A 22768-nucleotide genomic window follows, 5' to 3' on the forward strand; every position below is an offset into this window, starting at 1 on the left:
TTAGTTCTAAGAATTTGGATTAAAAAGAAAAGTACCACAAATTTTAAATTAAGTCTTTGCCAATTTAAAACCTGGAATTGGAAGCAGCCTAAATCTAAGAGAGGGGGTGTCCCTGAGTTCAATTCCCAGGAACCACATGGTGGTTCATAACCATCTACAATAGGATACGGTGCCCTCTTCTGGTGTGCCTGAAGACAGCTACAATATATTCATAAACATAAAATAAATTAATAGTTCTTTTTAGAAAAAGAAACCGTCAACAGCTCAAATGATGCTTGATTTGTTTCAGACCCCCCAGGACATGGGAATGAGGTGCATATTTAACATATTAAAATGGACCTGGCTTCCGGGTTCTCTCAGCATCCCTCTCCTTGGTCCTTGGGGCCAGTGAACTCATCTGAGAGCAACTTCCCAGTAAATCTGCATTTAATCCAATCTGCTCTGGTTTGAATCAGCTTATTTCACCTTCAGAGAAATAACCTATCAATACTGAGTAATGATATAATAATTTTTGTGAAACTAATAAAAAATGGAATCTTCTTAAATAAGAACACTATTCAGATAAGGCAGGGCTGTGGGTAAGTAAAATGTATTAACTAAAAGCATGACTGATAAGAGGTTGTATAATCCTCCCTAGTAAATGTTTGAGAGGTTTTGGGTCTGCTTGCTTAGGTACTCAGTTGTTGATGCAGTTAAGCCTGAGTGTCATCCAATGAGTACGTGAGTATTAGGTCTTGGAGTGGACTGATTTAAGAAGACACTAAGATGGACTACAAGGGAATGGTGGACATATTACAAGAGTCGTTAATGTCAGGTACAGACAGAGGGGCATTAGTATGGGAAGATCGAAAGGTCATAGGAGAGTTTGGGTTCCAGCACCAGCCACAAACACCTGGGACTCAGGGAGCACTTGGCAGAAGTGAAAGTCTCTTCTCATAACCTCTAGAGATAGAGTAGTTTCACAGTGCGAGCCTAGGTCTTGTGCCCGGGCAGGAAGCTGGAGCAGATGTGTTTGGTACTGTTAGTCAATGGCTCATTTGTCAGGTAAGAAGTTTTGCATTTCATCCACAGACTCACAGACAATTCTGACAGTACAGATATGCTCTCAGAGGGAGCTGGCTCAAGTTTGAGGTGACATATATAAATCTAAGAGTTTATCTTAGGAAGTTTTGTAGTACAGGGCTAGTTAGAAGTACCTGTTAGGGTCTGTTCCCTCCAGGACAAAGGGACTCTGATGTGGTATATATTTTAATTGACAAAACCACTCAATTTTAGCTGTCATTCCTATAGTGCTTGATTTCCTGACAGCTCATGGAGCAGATTCTGTAACCCGTTCTCAATTTTTAAAAATTCCCTTAAAAAATCTAAAATGTTTAAAATTAAAATTAAAAAGTTTCCCCACACCCAAGAGGAGTAGATGGCAGGAAACAGTCAAAACTCAGGGCTGAAATCAACCAAATAGAAACAAAGAGAACAATACAATGAATTAACAAGATATATAAATTCCTAGCTAAACTAACTAAAGGGCCAAGAGGCAGTATCTAAATTAACAAAATCAGAAATAAAAAGGGAGACATAACAACAGAACTGGAGGAAATTAAAAAATCGTTAGACCATACTGCAAAAACCTATACTAAACAAAACTAGAAAATCTAGAGGAAATGGATGGTTTTATAGACAGATACCACATACCAAAGTTAAAGTAAGAGCAAGTAAACTATCTAAACAGACCCATATCCCCTAAGGAAATAGAAGAAGTCATTAAAAACCAAAAAGAGTCCAGGGCCAAAAGAGATGGCTTTAGTGTAGCATTCTACCAGACCTGCAAAGAAGAACAAATATCCAAAAGCTAACTACCAAAAAAACCAAAATACCCAATTAAAAAATGGGGTATAGAACTAAACTGAGAATTTACAACAGAGGCATCTTGAGTGGTTGAGAAGCACTAAATATATGTTCAAAGTCCTTAGAGATCAGGGAAGTACAAATCAAAACGACCCGGAGATTCACCTTACACCAATCAGAATAGCTAAGATCAATACCTTAGATAATAACACATGTTGTCGAGGATGTGGGAGAAAGAGGTTCCTCAGAAAGGAGAAGAAAGCAATCACAGGACTGGGGAGGGAGGGACCTGTATTGGAAAGGGGATGAAGGGGAAGAGGAAAATATGATCAGGTATTGGGTGGGGGATAAGGATTGAGGGCTGACAGAAAGAATTAAAACAGGCAACTTTGGGAAGTAGAAAGTTTAGGGGACCCTCCAGAGTGTACCAGAGACCTGGGAGGTGAGAGACTCTCAGGACTCAAAAGGGAGGGACCTTAGATGAAATACCATACGGTGGGGGGAGGGAACTTGTAGAGCCCACCTCCAGCAGAAAGACAGGGCATCAAGTGAGGGATGGGGTTGCTATCTCACAGTCAAAAACTCTGACTTATAATTGTTCCTGCCTGGAAGAACTGCAGGAACAAAAATGGAGAAAAGCCTGAGAGAAAGGAGGTCCAGTGACAGGCCCAAAGTGGGATCAAATTCATGGGGAGGCCCCAATGTGTGACACTGTTACTGATGCTACGTATGGTGTGTTTACAAACAGGGGCTTCTCATGACTGCATCGGAAAGACCCAGCACGCAGCTGGAAGAGTCAGATGCAGATATTTACACCCAACCAATGGACAGAAGCTGCTGACCCCTGTGGTTGAATTAGGGAAGAGCTGGAAGATGCTGAGGAGTAGGTTGACCCCATAGTAAGACCGGCAGCTCAATTAACATGGACCCTTGAGATCTCTCAGACACTGGATCACCAACCAGACAGCATACACCAGCTGATATGAGGCCCTCAACCCATATACAGCAGAGGACTGATGGGTCTGGGTTCAGTCAGAGAAGATGTGTCTAACCCTCAAGAGCCTGGAGCTCTCAGGGAGTGGGAATGTCTGGTGGAGTGAGCCATGGGGCCGTAATGACATCTGTTGTTAAGAGATGACTTCCCGGGTTTTGGCACCAATGTTAGGAAAAGATGAAGAGAGTGGGGGGGGGGGATATGACCCAGGGAGGTGTGGCGAGGCCTGAAGCGAAGGGGATGCCTCTGGGGGGGCATGTTGGGAATCCCTGCCCCCTGAGGGACCAGCCACACCATGGTATAGTACAGAATAAAGTTTATCCAGGTCATGGAGGAGTTAAAGGGTGGTAGAGGCAGAGAGAGAGGGAGGGGGCAGGCCATAAACATGTTGTGGGGGAGCTGGGGAGGGAAGGGGGGAGAGCAAGAGACTAAGAGACTAAGAGAGCAATAGAGCAAGAGAGAGAGAGAGAGAGAGAGAGAGAGAGAGAGAGAGAGAGAATGAGGTCAAGCAGCCCCTTTTATAGTGTCAGGTAACTGGGCCAGAGCATACCTGGCTATTACCTGGTAACTGAGGGGTGGGGTTTACAGAATCGCAACAGTTTTACCTTGATTTTTCTTGGTCATCTTGTGTCCAGAAACCTTTTACTATTGCCAGAAGTTTACCTGTGAAGTCATATTCCACAGGTTAAGAAGCCAGAGATTGTGAGGGTGTCCTTGGGGATAGGGTGGGGAGGAGGTATGGGATGTGGAACAGTCAGAGGGTAGAGCAGGAAGGGGATAAAATCTGGAGTGTAAAATAAAGTTTAAATAAAATTAAAAGAATCCCCTTTAATAGTAATGGCCTACGTAGTCTTTCATCCATCTTCACATGTCTTTTCTTATATTTGGTTTTATTTTGTTTTTGAGACAGTGCCTCCCTATGTAGCCTTGGCTGTCCTGGTACTTCCTCTGTAGATCAGGCTGCCCTTGAGGTCACAGAGATTCAATTGCCTCTGGCTCTCAAGTGCTGGGATTAAAGGCCTGTATGTGCCGCTACACCCAGCTTGTCCAGTTTTAAAAATAGGACACCCAATTCTGTTGTAGAAATGACTTAATCCCAACCTGGGGTTTCTATGCTGCCTTGACCATTTACTTCCCGGATAAAGCTAAAAGCCCACAGCTGCTGGGCAGACCTACCTACCCTCTATGCTTTTAGACTCTACTTTCCCATCAACAACCCAAAGTTAGTACTTACTGTGTCTCATCTGGGCTGCTCTTAACTCTAATTGGCCAGCCCCCAGGACCATGTTTTCTTGACTTCTAACCAATGGCGACTTCTCCTTTTTCCTCCTGCACTTTTTTCTTCCTCGAGGTCTCGCCCCAACCCCCACATCCTGGAAACCTAAACTGTACCTATGTTTCTTCTGCCAAACTATTGGCTATTGGCATCTTTATTTACCAATGAGAAATAGTTTGGGGGTATGGTCACAGTCTATGTGCAGACTCCGGGCCCACAGTTAACATCACAATAGACAAACCTCAACATGGTACTTGTATAAGGAGACTACTGATGTTTTCAGAAGGGACAGAGGCGTCTTTGGCTAAAACAGAAAGTTTTACTCTATGCTGGCAATTTCTCAGAGCCGTTTGTTCATATAAATACCAGTCTGCAGGCTTAAGGTCATAGACACAATTTAAAATTTATACAGTAAGTTGAATTTTGCAAGCAAATATTTGGGCTGGAGAGATGGCTCAGTGGTTTAAAACACCACCTGCTCTTCCACAGGTCCTGAGTTCAATTCCCAGAAACCACATGGTGGCTCACAACCACCTATAATGGGGTCTGATGCCTTCTTCAAGCAGGTAGATGTATGCAGCAGAGCACTCATATATTACATAAATAATTTAAAACTATAGAGATGTGTTTATCAGGTACTTCTAGCTGTACCCTCGTTTTTCCTTTCCCAGTTTGGAAAAATCACTTTAGGACAAAACTAATTTACAATCTAGAATCCTTCCTCATCCAAGAGCATCTCTTTCTTTCTTTCTTTCTTTCTTTCTTTCTTTCTTTCTTTCTTTCTTTCTTTCTTTCCTTCCTTCCTTCCTTCTTTCTTTCTCTCTCTCTTTCTTCCTTCTTCCCTCCCTCCCTCCCTCCCTCCCTGCCTGTCTGCTTTCTTTCTTTCTTTCTTTCTTTCTTTCTTTCTCTCTCTCTCTCTCTCTCTCTCTCTCTCTCTCTCTCTCTCTCTCTCTCTCTCTTTCTTTGTAGGTCTACCTGACAGGATAGCAGGAAAGCCTGCCCAATTTCTACAAGATGTGAGGGTAGACTTTTTTAAAGATCTATTTATTTATTATATACACAGTGTCCTGCATATACATCTACATGTCAGAAGAGGGCGTCAGATCCTTTTCCAGATAGTTGTGAGCTACCATGTGGTGGCTGGGAATTGAACTCAGGACCTCTGGAAGAGCAGTCAGTGTTTTTAATCACTGAGCCATCTCTCCAGCCCCCAAGAGCATTTCTAAATAAATAAATAAATAAATAAATAAATAAATAAACAAACAAACAAAATCTTGGGGCTGGCTGGAGAGTTGGCTTAGCAGTTAAAAGCACTGGCTGTCCTAGCAGAGGATCCAAATTTGGTTCCCACAACCCACATGGCAGCTCACAACCATCCGTAACTCCAGTTCCAAGGAATATGATGCCATTTTCTGGCCTCTGCAGGCATCACGCATAGACAAACATGCAGGTCTCAGACCTGCTTACACCTGTTGGTCAAGAATAATGTTTGACTTATACAGACACCTCAGCTGGAATGGTGGTCTCTTTCTTTTCATTATATATTTTTGAATCCTTAGCAAAAATATATTTTCATATTTTCACCACCCCCTCTCCTTTCTTTCTTTCTTTCTGACAAGAGTTCTCTCTGTGTAACTCTAACTGTTCTGTCCTGGAGCCTGCTGTGTAAAATCTTCTTGCCTTTAGCTCCAAAGCACTGGCATGAAAGGTGTGTGCTACCAGAACCAGAAGCATGTTTTTTTTCTTAATAAAGCAACTGTCTATTCCAATGTGAACTCGGGAAGCTGTATATGGAACATAGGCAAAATAAGATATTATTTGGGGCTTTCCAGGCATCCGAGAGGGGGAAGAAAGTCTGACATGTCTGTCCCCACTCTTTGTCTTCTTTGCTGCATGGTACCTGATCGCCTTTGTAGTGAACACAGTAGTAATTTTATTAAATTATGGACAATAAATTGCATAGAGTCAAACTGAGTTATGCTGTACTGGGCAGTAGCTTCTCGACATAAAGAATGGCTTATCTTTGCCTGTCCATTCAGTTCCACCTGCAGAAACAATATGCCCAGGTATAGGAAACAACCTACCCTGCTCCAGTTAAACCACACACACACACACACACACACACACACACACACACACACACACACAGGACCCTCACCCTGAATTCAGAATAGGGAGTGAGGAATGTGGGGAGGGGGGAGGAGCTATAAAAGGTTAGGAGTGAGGGATTGCAGGGAGAATTTAGTAGCCAGGGTTCACTTCGATATGTTAAATAGGCATCTCAGTCTTTTGGCTCAGGTTTGAAACCTAACACTACAGGGAAGTAGCGGGCCTGCCAAGTCCCAGCATATACATTAGATAAGGCAAGCTGAAACTAAGTATAAAATAAACAAGTAAATTGGATACTTTGAACCAGGCTCCAGGGAGAGTCTACCTCCCCTAAGGACATAGCCAAATAAAAAGATAAGGGGTAGAGAATTGAGTAAAACAACAACTGCTTTTGTGCCAAGTTGATGAGTCAGGCGTTTTCACTGTCCTTTGGCTGACAACCAGCCTCGCAGGAATGATGATGAAATGGCCTTCTTTTTTGTGTGCCCACATAGAGACACAGTTCTCACCTCAAAGTCATAAGAGATAATATGAGTGTCTGTGGCCTGGGGCACGGGTTTAAGTTTTGTAAGGTAGCATAGAAGCAGCTTCATGTTTTTATGGTGATAGAACAAAGGAAGCCTTAAATCTTTTAGCATTAATTGGCAGGAGCATCAGAGAGTGGGTTATAACCAGCTGGAGAGCTTGCAGCTCACAGGAGACCTAGTAGGCACCTGGAGAACAGAGTTTTGTTAACACACTCTGAAAGGCTTTTATCTGCCCCTCAGGATGTCAGGTCCACACAGACACAGAGATGAAGAAGGACTGTCTCCCAGTGGCCTAAAGGTATCCAAAATCAATAGTAATGGTGAAAGACCCCCGGAGGGTATCTTCCGTCTGAAGAGACCCCTCCCAAGGAGCAGCGAGACCACTCACTTCGGATGCAAGTAGCAAGAGGTTTATTTACACAGGTACCTGCGGGCACACAGTCTCTCAGAGGACTTGCGCCGGACAAAGGGGCAGTCCCCTTTTTATAGGGCTTGGGGGGCAGAAGCAAGGTACAGAAGCAGAAGCATAGGAACAGGGCTTTAATTGGTTAGTTTAAATGTGGCCAGGGAGTGAGCCCAAGGACATGGCTCTAAGGAAACAGCTCCTGATACCAGCTGGGGCTGCAGCTCCTGAGAATAGTTGCCTTGGGCTTATCTAAGTGTGGGAACTATGGCAGACATATGGCTCCAAGGGCACAACTCTTGGTTTCTAGTCGGGGGCTGCAGCTTATCTGAAAGCTGGGCTTGTCTGAATGTCTTCTGTTCTTTGTCTATTGCTAGCTGGCCGCCCACCGGTATCTTGCTTGGCCACCTGGGACCCCGACCCAGCCTGCACAGCCTTACAGACCCAAGTTCTCAGAAGAGGAGGGCGGCCTTGGCCCCTCCTTTGGGACAAGGAGTTGTTTTTCGTCCTTGCTTTAACATGTGTGGCGGGATGTCCTTGCCTTGGTCCAGGTGGTCAACTGCAGATATTTTTGTTCTGACAGAGACTGGGCTGTCCTCTGGCTCACTTTTGTTTCAGTATTTTTTTATCCTTGCCTGCTCTGGGCCTAGCACAAAATGGCGTTATTGCAGCTAAAGCAGGAGGGGGTCTTTCAATGGCTGTGGATCTTTGGCATCTCAACCCCTCCACACTACTGAACTTGTAACCTATCAGGTTCTTTCCAGGAATTTGTGTCTCAAGATTTTTGAAGTCTCAAATTTATTATTGTAGCGTGAAGGTCTTGTTCTCATACCAAGAATGCAATGATTGCTTAATTTTTAAATGACATTCTCCTTTCAGTCCCCAAGATAAGGTCTTTGCAAACTACCCTATGGACTGTAGGAGTCACAAAGTTGCTACAGTGTTGATGACATAATTACAAGGTCAAAATTTATCCTGAGTGTGTTTATATTTGTGAGCATTCTGCCGAAGCTCCACCCACAGTTACTGGACAAAAGCCAGCTATGCTCTGTGCCATGAAGGGGGCTGCTTGTCCCCTCCTCACGCTCTTGTTCTCTTCCCCTCTTCCCACTTTGTCTCATCTCTCCCCTGCTCTCTCTTCACATGCTCATGGCCAGCCTCTACTTCTCTCTCTCTCTCTCTCTCTCTCTCTCTCTCTCTCTCTCTCTCTCTCTCTCTCTGCCTTTCTCTGTCCCTACTATCCTCTTAAGTGAGGTATAGAGGAAATGCCTCCGGTGGACCCATGTTGAGGTATCTCTTTCCCCTGTGGGACCAGGGCATGGAGAGGACAGTTAAGAAGGTAGGAGAGAGAAAGAGAGAGAGAGAGAGAGAGAGAGAGAGAGAGAGAGAGAGAGAGAGAGAGAGAGAGAGAGAGGAGTAAAGGAGTAGAGCTCAGCCATGAGCTTATGGAAAGAGAGCGGGGAAGCAATGGGGAGAGATGAAGAGAGCAAGAGAGTGGGGAGGGGCAAGCATCCCTTTTATAGTACCAGGTAACTGTGGGGTGGAGTTTACAGAATCCTAACAGATATAACACCCCCGTTTATAATATATACCCATCCGATGAGTTCTGTTTTTCTAAAGAACATTTGCAGTATGTGGAGCGATCCTACAAAAGCAGAACCTTAAGGACAACTTTCTCTAGTGGGATCGGTGGCATCTAGAGCTGCCTCTCAATTTTGATTCTACTGAAAGCTACTAGAGGCTCTTCAGTTACTGTGGAAAGCAGTGACAATTGGTGATGCAATACATTTTGTTAGGGAAGGATGAAGAGAGTGGGGGGATATGGCCCATGGAGGTGCAGTGAGGCGTGGGGGCAAGGGAGATGCCTCTGGGGGGCATGTTGGGAATCCCTTCTTCCTAAGGGACCAGTCACACAATGGTACAGTACGGAATAGAGTTTATTCAGGTCATGGGAGAGTTAAGAGGGTGGTAGAGGCAGAGAGGTAGGGGATAGAGGAGTAGAGGCTGGCCATAGGCACATGGAGGGAAGGGGGGAAGGGAAGGGGAAGAAGAGGGGTAGGGGTGAGAGAGCAAGGCTGCAAGAGGCCAAGAGGCTTAGAGAGGCAAGCAGCCCCTTTTATAGTGTCAGGTCACTGGGGTGGAGCATACCTGGCTACTGCCAGTTAATTGAGGGGTGGGGTTTACAGAATCCCAACACATTTAATGAACTGTGCAAGATAAATACATTTGATAGTACTGATAAAAGAATTGGTGACTTTGTGAAACTCCCGAACAGTTAGTTCTAGAAAAGTAAGGAATAAAAGGAATAGTCAGTTACTGTTAGCATTTCCTCTAAGCTCTGCCTAACAGATACCTAGCAACAGCCAGGCATGCACCTGGCTCACTTATAAAAAGACTATTTGGCTTCTCTCTTTCTCTCCCTTCCCCTCTCCCTCTTTCTTCCCCTCTTTCTCCCTCCCTCCTCTCTATTTTCCTCTTATTTTTCCCAGATGTTCCCAACCAGCCTCTCCCCTTCTATTTCCTCTCTCTTTCTGTCTTTCTCCGTCCCTTTTCTTTCTCTACCTCTACTCCCTTCCCCAGATCCCCTTCCTATGTCCCAAATCACTCTATATTAGACTAGTCCTGTGGCTGATACCTGGGGGTGGGTGCCTCGGCATGGGCCTGCTAAGGCCCTCCCTCCAGCCACATCACACTGCAGCTTTATAAAACACACCAGGTACTTCTAGAATCTCTGAAAAACAAATAACAAAGGAAAGAATGAGCTTAGAGATGAAATCGCTCAGTTCAGATGTGTGTGCAATTTGAAGAGTGCCCAGGAAGAGAATCTTCTTCCTGAAGCCATTGAGTAACTCAAGTTACCACAACTAAGTTCTTTACCTTATTAATTGGGGTGTATTTAGGTGTGACAGAGTCTTTCTTGGCTCTGTTGTATTTCTCTTGAGAGATGAAGGTCTAGCTACAAAAGCTACCCCAAGCCAAAGGCTTTTTTTTTTTTTTTTTTTTTTTTTTTGGGTCTCGTGAATTAGAAAAATGAAACTCAGACTATAGAGAGTGAATTCTAGAAAGTATTTACTATAGGGAGCTTTAGAGAGTAAGCAGAGCTTATGCAAGGTAGGAAGTGTAGCCAGGGGTCAGGTACTCTCAGGAGTTCAGCTGCTAAAGCTTTATAAAGCTTGGAGTTAATAAAGCTTATAATGGAGAGTGTGGATGAGCTGGTCAGACAAATTTGCATTCCAGAGGTTGAGGCCCTCAAGATTTCAGTTTAGTCTCCAGGAAAGGGAAACCAACCACTCCTTTAGAGAAGAAAGAAAACCAGACTCCTTCCCTAACATTGCTATCTTCAGAACCAGAGGCACCTTTGGTAATGTAAGACTTGAATTGAGCCTTAACTACCAGGAAACTCCCTTGAATGAGAAGAGAGATCTGAGATCAATGCAAAAGCAAGAGGTTTATTGTTCCAGCACCCTGGGGCTGACCTATGTGCAGAGAAGAGGCAACCCTGACCTCCCCCTTAGTACAGTTTTTATACATTTTGTAGAGGGTGGCTTACAGTGATGGTGATTAGGTGGGGTCATTTGACCTTTAGGGTGATTGACTGCCACCGACCTGGGCCGAGTTGGGGCTCCTAAACTACACTCCAAGGGCTGGTGCTAGATAAGGTTGGGGCATTTCTTCCTGGAGGGCAGGGGCACCTGGCACCTTGGAGTCACTCAAGGAACTGTGGCCAGATAAGACTGGAACACTCCCTTCTGGAGAGGAGGGGTCACTTGGCACCCTAAGGCTGGTAGGAAATTACTAGCCTTTTCAGTATGGTAGATACTGTTGCATGTAACTTTAAAAAGCTCACTCCCCTTTGCATGGTCTCCATGCCTGGTGCCTCAACCGCTCATGATTTAGCTCCAAGATCACGTCGTTTCTGACTCCATTTCCATCCCACCTTTTTCTTCTGAGAACGCCTGGAGCCACCAATCTCACTCCACTGACCGGTCACCCCCACGACTGGCCCTGTTGACCACCAATGACTGCCCCAGTCTCACCCCATGAAAGAAAAACGCTGGAGACTTTTATATTTTAAAACTGACCAGATAACTCAAAGACTGGGCAGAGAATATCCTGCCCCACCCTCTTTGCCCTCTGCACTGTTGCCTTTGGAGGCCACAAACTACTGGTGCCCAGAGACATATATCTGCAGCTCCTATCTGCTCCCTCCACTAGTCCGACTCCCAATCCTCTCTTCCTTCTCTTCCTGTCCTGCCTGGAAATCTCATCTTCTCTTTTACCCAGTGATTAGCTTTTGTTGTCTTTATTTAGCCAATCAACTATTAGGGGAGCAATTAGGAAAATTTCCCCTATAAGATACTGCTGGTAACTTTGGCCTTTGGTAAGGACAAGCTATAGACATTCCCAAGGACAGTTCTGGTCTTTAGCCAAGAAAGAAATTGGTTACTTTTCTTTGGGTCATTTTACTTGAAATTGCCTGGTCAATCTTTACCTCTACTTATTAGTATGATCGGCTGAGTTATAATGGAACTTTTTAAGTTCTGGCCTCAAAAGGGTGTCAATAGTTAAAGTGAAAGCATTAATTGGAAAAGAATGTGGTCCTGTAAGTTGGGATGGAGATGTGTTGGAGGATCTTGATGAGGCTGAGGCTACTGAACTCTCAGATTCTAATAACAGGTTTATTTTGCTTGAGGATGTAGCCACCCTATGCTTAGAGAGGATGTGCTGTTTTCACCACCCCATTGGCTTTTTTACCCTGCCTGAGAAAATATATACCATGCATTGTATGGTACCAATTGTATGGAGACAATGTACTATGTCTTCCATAGCCAGGTTTTTAGCTACTCTTCTTGTCACCGTGATAAAATATAAAGACAAAAAACAAGTGGGAGAAGGGTTTCTTTGGACCTCTAGTTCAAGGTTAAAGATTGCCACCGTGGGAAAGTCATAGCAGCAGGAGCTTGAGGAAGCTTATTATGTGACTGGTGCTCACAGTCAAGTAGCCGAGAACAAATGTGTATTCTCGGCTTTCATATTGTTCAAGATCCCGTGTCCAGTAATTGTGCCACCTGTAGGTCTTCCCACTAAACTTAACTAAGATTATCCCCACAGGCATGTGCAGAGGCTGTACTTCATCATGCTAACAGTTGTGGATTGCGGTCACACTAAGAATTAAGGGTGGCAACGAGAAAGGTAATACCCATCGTCACTCCTCTAGTCCCACTAGCAAATGTTTTGCTACCTGTCTACACGACCCTTTGCTCTGCTGACCTAAAAGTCTTGGTTCCAGAGGACTGAATGAGGCCAAAACTTCCCCTTAGATGCATTTAGACCCTGCTGCCCTTGAGTCAACAACAGGCTAACTGAACCTGACCACCGAGGAGGAAATGGGCTGCTTCTCCACAGTGGAGGTAAGGATGAGTATGTCTGGAGTAAGGGCTATACAGTACCTCTTGATATTTCAGTGTTTTATAATGAAGGCACTGAGAAGCTCTAACTGAATCCAGGAAGAATAATAAATGTAGGCTTAGATTTTCTAAAACCTATTTTTGTATGAGTTCTCAGATGATTCGACCCCCATTTCTAGGCCAACATCTAAAGTTAGGGAAGAAAAGGCAGTCAGTAGGACAAGAGGATGTGGACCTGTTTAGAATTAGTTTTTTGTGGGCAATTTTAATCTGTTTGTCAGGATACCAGCAGGCCAGTTAAAAAGTCTCACCAGAACAAATCAGCAATGGTGGCATGATCCAGCAGAACTGCCACTGGAAGCCACTGAATAGGCATCAGACAGCAGGACCGACAGACGTGGACCACCTAGAATGCCAGGAGTTCTCTGCCGAGCCTCTCTCAGTGAAGATCAGTGAAGACTTGAAACCAACACGGTGTTGCACAGCTAGCTATGCACGCACACTGTGACTGTTGAGTGTCGTAGAGATTATTTAAAACCCTGGACAGAAGTTTCTACTCTGCCTTTGGTTATTGAGTCCCCGGATGAAAGACACACCCACAACCTTTATAATTATCATAAGTCTTAAATGACACAAGAGCTGGGCAGTGCCTACCCTCCATGCTCCTAGAATCTACCTTCCCATCGGTAACCCCAAGTTATTACTTACTGTTTACTATGCTCCATCTGGGCTGCTCTTAACTCCAACTGGGCAGCCTTCAGGGCCACACTTTCTTGACCTTTATCCCATGGTAGCGTCTTCTTCTGCCTCTCCTGCACATTCTTTTTCTTCACTCAAGCCCTCAAAACCTAAACCCCACTTCTCTCTCTTCTGCCCAGCTATTGGCTGTTGGCATCTTTATTCACCAACCAGAATTAACTTGGGGGCAGAGTCACAGGGACTACATGCAGACTCTAGGTCTTAGGGTTCTGCACTTAGCATTACAATAAACAGTAAAAGACAAAGTCGAATCCCAGTTATACTCTCTGCAAAGATCACATGCTCTTTCACAGGTCTTGCAGGTGTGGTTAAGGAGAAGGGTCTTATTGTAGATTTGAGGGAAAATATAGCCAGAGGTATCTGGAAGAGTCCAGGCTGGAGAAAGAAAGTAGTAGACTAAAACATGACCAACAAACTGGGGGCCATGAAAGGAGTGGGAAAGAGCGGAGAGAGGAGAGGAGAGAGGGCAAACAGACCAAGAAAGGAGCTAAGAACCAAGAAGCCAAGAGCAAGGCAAGAAGCAAAAGGAGTGTGTGGCCAAAATGGCTGGATTTTATTGGAAAGAGAAGGTGGAGGAAGCAAAGTAATATCTAGCCCCTGGGATGGAGAGGTTTAGGGAAGGAGGTATGTGAGAAGAGCTGGGAGGAACCACGGGTACTGAGAGGGACTTGTCCTGGGTGTCCTAGGGACCTAACAAAGACTTGGACTTGTGATAGTTACTCTTGATTGATTACTTGATTGGATATGGCATTAGCTTAGAAAAAAGCCCCGGGGATGGTCTACTGGTGTATTTCCAGAAAGGACTGTGTGGAGAGTCCCTGTCAGGAGTGGGCTCAATACTAAGAGGAAAAGCAGTGGTCCGTGACAACGAGTGCATGTAACTAACCATGCTGCTGTCCTTCACGGACCCCAGGATGCCACTGTCCTTCACGGACCCCAGGATGCCGCTGTGCTCCATGGACTCCAGAACACAGCTGTGCTTTGCAGACTTCAGAATGCAGCTTCTTTTTGTTAGACGTGGATTGAAGATCAGACTCTGCAGGAGTCTAAGCCTTCAGCTCCAGTGTGGGGCTGCTGGGAAATTCAGCTTCATGGACCAAGCATGAGAACACAGTAAGTTTCAATCTGTAACCAACCGAATAAATCCTCTTTGTAAAATCTATTCTATGGGTTCTGTTTCTCTAGAAACCCCTAAATGGTTCCTGAGAACTGTTACCATGAACACATGTGATACAATTATTAGACCAGACTACTTTTAGGAAACACAAAGTAGAAAGTTCATAGATCTGTAGTTTTGAGATGTAACAAAGGCTGTGAAAACCAGTAGATCAACAGAGTAAGCTTGTTGTAAAAACCACAGGCTAATGTCACCTGTTAAAGATACTCAGCAGGAAAGCAGAGACCCTTACTGACTTAGTTTCTCTTCTGTTGCAGTGAATAAAACACTCTGGCAAAAGCATCGTAAGAGATGACGGACTTATCTTGGCTCACAGGTCGACAGTCTCTCATGATAGTCAAGTTTCAATTTGAAGCGCCTCATCACACTTCCCTGTGTTTAATATTTTTAAAAAATACTTTGTGGTGGGAGTTAATTTTAATCATTTAAAGATTTCATTGCCTTGCGTGAAATCTATTATTTTCTGTTTTAAAATGAGTGAAACGAACCACAGCTTTTATGTTTTCCTTTCTCTGCATGTTGAAATACAGTTTCCCTGGTACCATCCTGTGTTTTCCCCAGTGTATGTTTTTGGGCATCTTTATTAAAAAAATATCATGTAAGTGTAGTTCTGTGGGTTTTTTTTTTCAGTTTTAGAGATTTTATTAAAGTTAACATTCCATAAGGTCACTCAGATCAAACTGCAGGAAATTCCAGGAATACAAACTACCATTTGCAGACATGTAGTATCTTCTCCAGATGTCAAAAATATACATGATATATAACAAGTCTTTAGGAAGTAAATTCCACTGTCCATCTGTTTTGGGTAAGAATCATTCATTTCATGGAATCCATGTTAAAGAATCCTGTGTTGATTGTGTAATAATCACAGCATTCTTTCAGTAATCCATTTTCTTCAGTTCCCCATAATGGGCTGCCATCTTGATTTCTCAGTGGTAAAGACCATTTCAAATTCTTCAAGTTGGGTGTAAATGCTTCAATGTCTATAATCTAGGCCTTTCATTCCATCTGAAGATTCACATTTTTGCTATATACAATACAGAATTTCCCAAGGGCTCTCCTTTACTCTTAAAGATAAAGCTCTATTGTCTCAGTCTTCAAAATGGCACACTTGGGATAAAAGCTGTATTTATTAAGAATCATCGGCAACCACATTATCATCTTGTAAGTTACCGGAGCAAGCAGGGGTTCCACGGCTTGGCCACCGCCCTCTCCCTGCTGGCTCGGAGCTCGGGGAGGCGCCCGGTCTGTCGGGTGTACAGTTGGTGTGCATCGGGTGTGCATCGGGTGTGCAGCGGGTGTGCAGCGGGAACTGCTCTGGTGGCCCATCCGCCCTCTGCAGGAGCGCCCCGGGGCTGCGCATGCAGAGCCCGTTCTGTGGTCTTATAAATACAATTCTCAAATATATTCCATGAATCCGCGAATCCATGTACCAGAGTCGTGCCTTTTAGTTACTATGGCTCTGTTGTATCACCAGAAACCAGGTGTCCTGATACTTCCTGCGGTATCAGTTTGTTTAGAAACATTTGCACAAGTGCTTATGCTGCTCTATTTACAGTCGGTAGGAAATGGAATCAACCTGGACGTTCATCAGCTGATTGCTATATAAGAGAATGTGGTACACATACATGACAGGATATTAGTCGGTTGTAACGAAAAATGAAACCATGGAATCCACAGGTAACTGGATGGAACTGGAAAAAACTAAACGGAGTCAGGCACAGACAAACCAATACTGCATGTTTTCCCCCAAGTGTGACTTTAATTTCAATCATTTTGTTTTGTGCATTTAACTTAGAGCACAAGTAGAAGCCATGAAAAGAAAAAGGTGTGTGTGTGTGTGTGTGTGTGTGTGTGTGTGCACGTGGCTGGGTGTGATACAGGAATGGGGATAGCTTTAAGGAAAAATGATGGTATGCAGGTAGAATTCTGAGAGCAGAAGGGGTATGGAGGAAATCCTGGATTGGGGGAGGGTCAGCTCACGATGAAGATGCATGGACAGCATGTAGAAGAAGCCTTGAAGGTATAGCAGAATACATGTGATGCAAGGGGGCATACTGGGAACTAACGGGTTAAGTAAGGATGAGGTGGGAGGGTGTGAGAGAAGGGGTTGTTGGTGAGTTAGCCAAAACTAAGGATATATGTGAAAACCCATGAATTATTAATGTAACTTCAAAATAAGACTATATGAGGGAAAAGTGCAAGTGGAATTAACCTGCATGGTTAACCCAGCAGACACAGACTATTAAATTAAAACTGTAGTGCAAAACATGGGTAACCTCCTTAAAAATTATTGGTAAGGGAGGCTTCAGAAGCATCTCAAACAATGCAGCTCATTGCCAATACCGTCAGATATGTACAACCTCTCGGTAAGACCTGACTGCTAAAAGTCCTACACGTGTTGAACCCAGAATGTGTAGAAGTCAATCTCAAACAGGCTGGGAAGCTTTCTCTCTTCTGACTAGCTTTCACTGAGCCTGAAGAAGCTATGCAGGCTTCCGAGGAGAAAAATAAAGGCATTAATTATCTGACTCAGAGCTGGATGCTGGATGTTGACCTGACAGACAAGATCCACCCACTGGAAAATAGTGGTACAAACTACTTTCTAATTGGATTTGAGTCCTGCTTCCCAAGAGAAAATATTAATCCCACCTAAATTCCTGTATCTGGGGAGGTTCTAGGCCCTGAGGTAGACCTACTGTTTTTAACTATATTTAACTAAATAGTGTAGTGGTGAATTCGTTAAACCACTTTGACCCTGGTGGGTGAAGCATGTGCTGTACCTCCTCAAAATATCTCTGTAGTCTTTAATGAAAGACACACATGTGCCAGCTAATTTTGATATGCTTTGAGCAGTTCAATGTCTGGATATTTCTAAACCTCTCCATGGCTAACACACACTTCTCTCTGGTATTCCTGGCTTAATACCTTCTAAATCTATGTTTTATCTTTGCTGCCTTGTTACTGAAAGGACAGACCCTTGGGTCGGGGATCCTCCGACCCTCAACGTGAGGGTTCTCCCCACCTCCTGGGAAAGGCAACACCCCAAATCACTCAAGAGAAACGGTCTTGATGCAAACTGAGAGAGAATTTTTATTCCAAGTGCACTGGGACCCACAACAGTACACCACACAGGGGTAGAGGGCTGCAGACGCTGAGGGCAGAATCAAGACAGATTTTACAGGGTTCACAACAAAGCCCGCCAATTATGGCAAAGCTCGCTAATCACAAACCAATCATTTCATAGCAAAAGCCTGTGAATTACAACCAATCATTGCAAAGCTCGCAAATCATAAACCAACCATTTCATAGCAAAAGCCCGCGGATTACAAACCAATCGTTTCACAGCAAAAGTCCGAGAATTCATGGACCAATCATTTCCCTATAGTCTCAGAGGTCTGTATTTGTGCGGTCTCCTGGGTGGGGGTGGCAGTGGCGGTCAAGATATGTCACTAGGGTGGGAGGCAAGGGGGGGGGTTCTATTGTGCGAGCAGTTTGCAGAGGCCAGATAAGCAGTTAGTCAGCTTATCTTTTACTAACTTACTAGGTCCAGCTCAGGTACCCAGGGGCCTGTCCTATGCCCTTTTACCCAGTTTCATACAGAAAGCAGGCTCCGGAGCAGCAAGGAGTGTTGCTTTATACCTACTCACTGGCAGAGACTGGGTCTGGAATTTGAAGTATTTAGGGCCTCTAAGGAGCAGGGGTTAAGGCTCCTTTAGAGTGAGGTAGCTTGGGTTCCTTGGAGGGGCTAGACTATATATTTTTTTATCCTTTCATTATCTTCTGGGCAGCCCCTCCCCAAACCCCAATAGGGCCGTTTTCCCTTCCCACCTACATTACTGGGTGATTTTTCTTCTGCAGCTCTTAAATCTCATCCCTCTCCCTCCAAGTTGTGACGGTTCTTTTCTGCCGCTCTGTCTCCCGCATCCCCTGCCTGAGCAAGCTAAACATCCCGCCTCCAACTTTCTGCTCAGCCATTGACTGTACGGCAATTCTTCATTATCAGCTGAAGCCAGCTGGTGGCTGGGATCCTCAGTCTGGGAGCTGAATTAAGACTAAGCATTCCAATCAATTCCCAACAAAATGGTCAGGTTGTAAAGTTGCCTTCTAAATATTTATGTTTATACCTGCATATGACTTAAATGTCACTAAACCATACAAGATCCTCAGATGGATGGTGGCACTTTCTAAGGAGATATTGGCAATTGATAAGCTGCCAGGGAGGGAGAATCATTTTGGTGCCACTGTGGTGAGGTCATCTAAGGTTGCAGGAACAGATTCAGCTTATCTGCTTATTTAAAGAATAGGAAGGCAGAAAAACAAGGTCTTAGCACTCAGCCAAGTGTTATTCAAAGCAGAAGCACAAACAGACAAATCCCACAGAGACAGACAGACTTCCCCAGTAGAGACGGAAGGAGCTCCAAATCTGAAATCCAAGTTTGTCTGGCAGAGCCCCAAGCTTTATAAATTTGAGAATGTTGTAGATTTTCTTTCTCCTTCAGAACTGGATGGTTTGGGTTATGGTTGGGAATTGGATAATTCAGACAAAGGAAGGGAAATTGATTGGTACTTGACTTAGGAGCCTGCTTACCCCCACCCACATCATGAAAGATTTGACAGTCCCACTAAACAGTTCTCTCAGGCAGGAAGAACAGAAACATAAACAAAACAAACAAACAAGCAAAAACAACTGGGTCTTTTATTTTATTTTTTTAAATTTGTTAATTTATATGAGTACACTATGGCTGTCTTCAGACACACCAGAAGAGAGCATTAAATCTCATTCCAGATGGTTGTGAGCCACCATGTGGTTGCTGGGAATTGAACTCAGGACCTCTGGAAGAGCAGTCAGTGCTCTTAACCACCGAGCCATCTCTCCAATCCCCACTGTTTATCTTGGAGAGAGATGGGCATTTTAATATTTACGTGAAAGGTACATGGACATACCAAACTGGACAGAAAAAAGCCCAGGAGGCCTCAGTTTCATACAAAGAACTATAGGCAACTGAAGAAAGCTGTTCTTCCCCCTCTTAGGGTAGAACAATTGGTTGTCCTGTGCCAAATAGTCAGCGTGGGAACATACATACAGCATTCTGTGGGTTGAACAGGTTATATCTTAGAAATATATATGCATATCCATATGTGTATATGTGTAATAACAATTAGCAAAAAAGAAAAGGCCATGAATTCATGAATTTGAAGGAGAGCAGGAAGGAGGTGTATGGAAGAGGTTGGAGAGAGGAATGTCAAAACTAAATCTTGATAAAAGTTTTAAAAGGACATTAATCTACCTGGAGCCTCTTTCCCTTGTCTGTCTTCCTACCTGGGAACTCATGAGTCCCATGCACTCATTCTCCCTCTCAGAGATCACCCTAACTGCTTTTAAGGTTTGGAGAGACAAGTCTTTCGGCTACTTCCTGCTATGGAAGGCAACAGCAGTCAGGACGCCCTTGGGGATGGTCAGTCTAAGAGGCTGTAGGGGAACTTAGTGGTTAAGGCCTGGGATTGGGATGAAGGGCAGCTGTCTCACAGTGGCATGATTCCCTTGGATGTCTTCCATACCATGCATCCGCAAAATACGTGTAATAAAAATAACAGCCCCATACAAAGTAAAATCAAAAGACTTGTCCACTTTATCTCGAAGACCCTTATGTCAGGGGAGAGAAATATTCAGGAGAGCCATCCAAAAAAATCTTTGACATGCACTGTCATACATACACATGCATATACATGTACACTCTTAACATGCATATACACAGGAATGTGCTATATATTTATTGTGTTTTTCTAAAGATTTATTTATTTTGTGTATGTGAATATACTTTTGCTGTTGAGGGCATCAGATCCCATTACAGATGGTTGTGAGCCACCATGAGGTTGCTGGAATTTGAACTCAGTACCTCTGGAAGAGCAGTCAGTGCTCTTAACCACTGAGTCATCTCTCCAGCCCTATTGTGTTTTTCTAGATATGGTTTCTCTGTGCATCTTTGGCTGTCTTAGAACTTGGTCTATAGCCCAGGTTGACCTTGAACTCACAGAGATTCACCTGCCTCTGCCTCCTCAGTGCCTCAGTGCTGAGATTAAAGGTATGTACCACCACCTGGCAAGGATGTGTATTCTTTTAAAATTTGAAATAGTATTTATGTGCAGTATAGCAGTGTATATTTAACCCAGTTTAGAGACGGCTTTTTAGCCTTCACTTTTTCCAGCTTGGCAATTTGAGCCATGGACTTAGGACCTAGGATGTTAATTCTCCAGTGGCGGCGAACCTCGTCATATCTGTCATTATAATTGGTCCTAATAGCTTTCACCTACTTAGCCAGAGCACCCTTGTCTTCTGAGTTAACCTGCGTGAAGACAACAGTGGTGCATGTCTTCCTGTGGACCAGGTGCCCCAGCCTGGACTTTCCCTTGATGATGCAGTAGGGCACCCCCATCTTTAGACACAGGGCAGGCAGGAAAACCACCAGCTCAATGGGGTCTAAGTCATGGGCAATCACCACCAGCTGAGCCTTCTTGTTCTCCACCAAGGTGGTGACTGTATTGACTCCTGCTCAGAGGATAGGTGGTCTCTTAGTTGGGACGTCCCCTTTGCCAGCAGCTTTCTTCTCAGCACGGGCCGGTAGCCTTTGCTTTTTCTCTTGCTTTGTCTCTGGCCTATACTTGTGGGCAAGCTTAAGCAGCTAAGTAGCTGTTCGCCTGTCCAGGGCCTGGGTGAATTGGTTAATAGCATGAGGTACCTTGAGCTGCCTATAGAGAATGGCCTTTGCCACTGATGCTTGATATAGTGTGGCCATTTGAAAAAGTGAGGGACCCTAAGGGCCTTTACACTCCTACACCCTCCTTACAGCTTTCCCCTCCCACTGAGTATTTTTGCAGTCCCACACCCTCCAGGAAGGAGTGCTTCAACCTTATCTGGGCAACCCCTGGAATGTTGAGCAAGGACCTTGATATATGACCCAGGCTCCAAGCAGCACTTCTTCTTGGGGAGGAATGCTTTGCCCTGAGTGTAGGAGAAGGACCTTGATATATGACCCAGGCACCAAGCAGCACTCTTTCCCAGGGAGAAGTGTCTTATCTGGGTAGCCTCTGGAATGTAGGGCATAGGTCCTGAGATGCAACCCATGTTAGCAGCAGCCAATTGACTTAAAAGTCAACTAAGCCCACCAATGCTTACATGCCTAATCACCATTGCTGTAGCCCACCTGTTATTAAATTATAAAAACTATACGGATGGAGGACTTGGGGTTGCCTCTTCTTGGGAATGTAGGCCACCCCAGTGCATTAGACTAAAACCTCTTGCTTCTGCATCGATCCCCGATTTCTCGACTTATTCATGGGAGCCTCAAATAGATAAGACTCAATTTGGGTCTTACATCTTAGTAAGGGTTTTTGTTGCTGTGAAGAGACACCATGACCATGACAATTCTTATAGAGGAAAACATTTAATTGCAGCTGGCTTATCGTTCCAGAGGTTTAGTGCATTCTTATCGTGATAGAAAGCATGGCGGCACACAGGCAGACATGGTACTGGAGAAGGAGCTGAGAGTTCTACATCTTGATCTGCAGGCTGTGTGCATAGAGTCTGAGCTTGAGCATAAGGTGCCTCCTGACACACTGACACACTTCCTTCCTCATGGCCACGACTCCAAATACTGGTACTCCTCATGGGCCAAGCATTCAAACACTATGGGGGGGGGGCTATGGGTCTGTGGGGGCCATGCCTATTCAAACCACCATTACCCAACACTTAACTAAGGAATCTTTGAGAAAACTATTTAAATAAAGTTACTGATTGAGAGATTTTTTTAGAAAATGAGCTTAAACAGTGCAGGAAATTGACCAAGAGAATGTATACACAAAAGGAATTTTTCTTCCTCTGTATATGCTGGCTACTTGGTGTAGTCTTGTGGAGGAGTCCGGTGGTGACAAGCTAGACCCACCTAGCCTCCTAGTAATGTGTAATGATTTATTTAAATGAAAACCATCACCTGTTGGGACACATTTTAGAAACTGGGGTTGACAAGAGACAGAAAACATTATTTTGTTTCTTAAAGAATGTTATTAGAGATACAACACTTGATTTTTAAGGATTACTCTCTTATATCTCTAAACATTATAAGGTCATAAGTGAGCGGCCAGCCCCTATTATCAAGCCAACAGGAGCATATGTCTTCACCAGTACCTAACCTGACATGCCAGGGATGGATAGTTTATATGTCTTGGAAATGGAAGTAGGTAACTTTTTGAAAGCTAATTACCTTCCCTCC

The sequence above is a fragment of the Micromys minutus genome (genome assembly GCF_963924665.1).
Source record: "Micromys minutus genome assembly, chromosome: 7".
Lineage (NCBI taxonomy): Eukaryota > Metazoa > Chordata > Mammalia > Rodentia > Muridae > Micromys > Micromys minutus.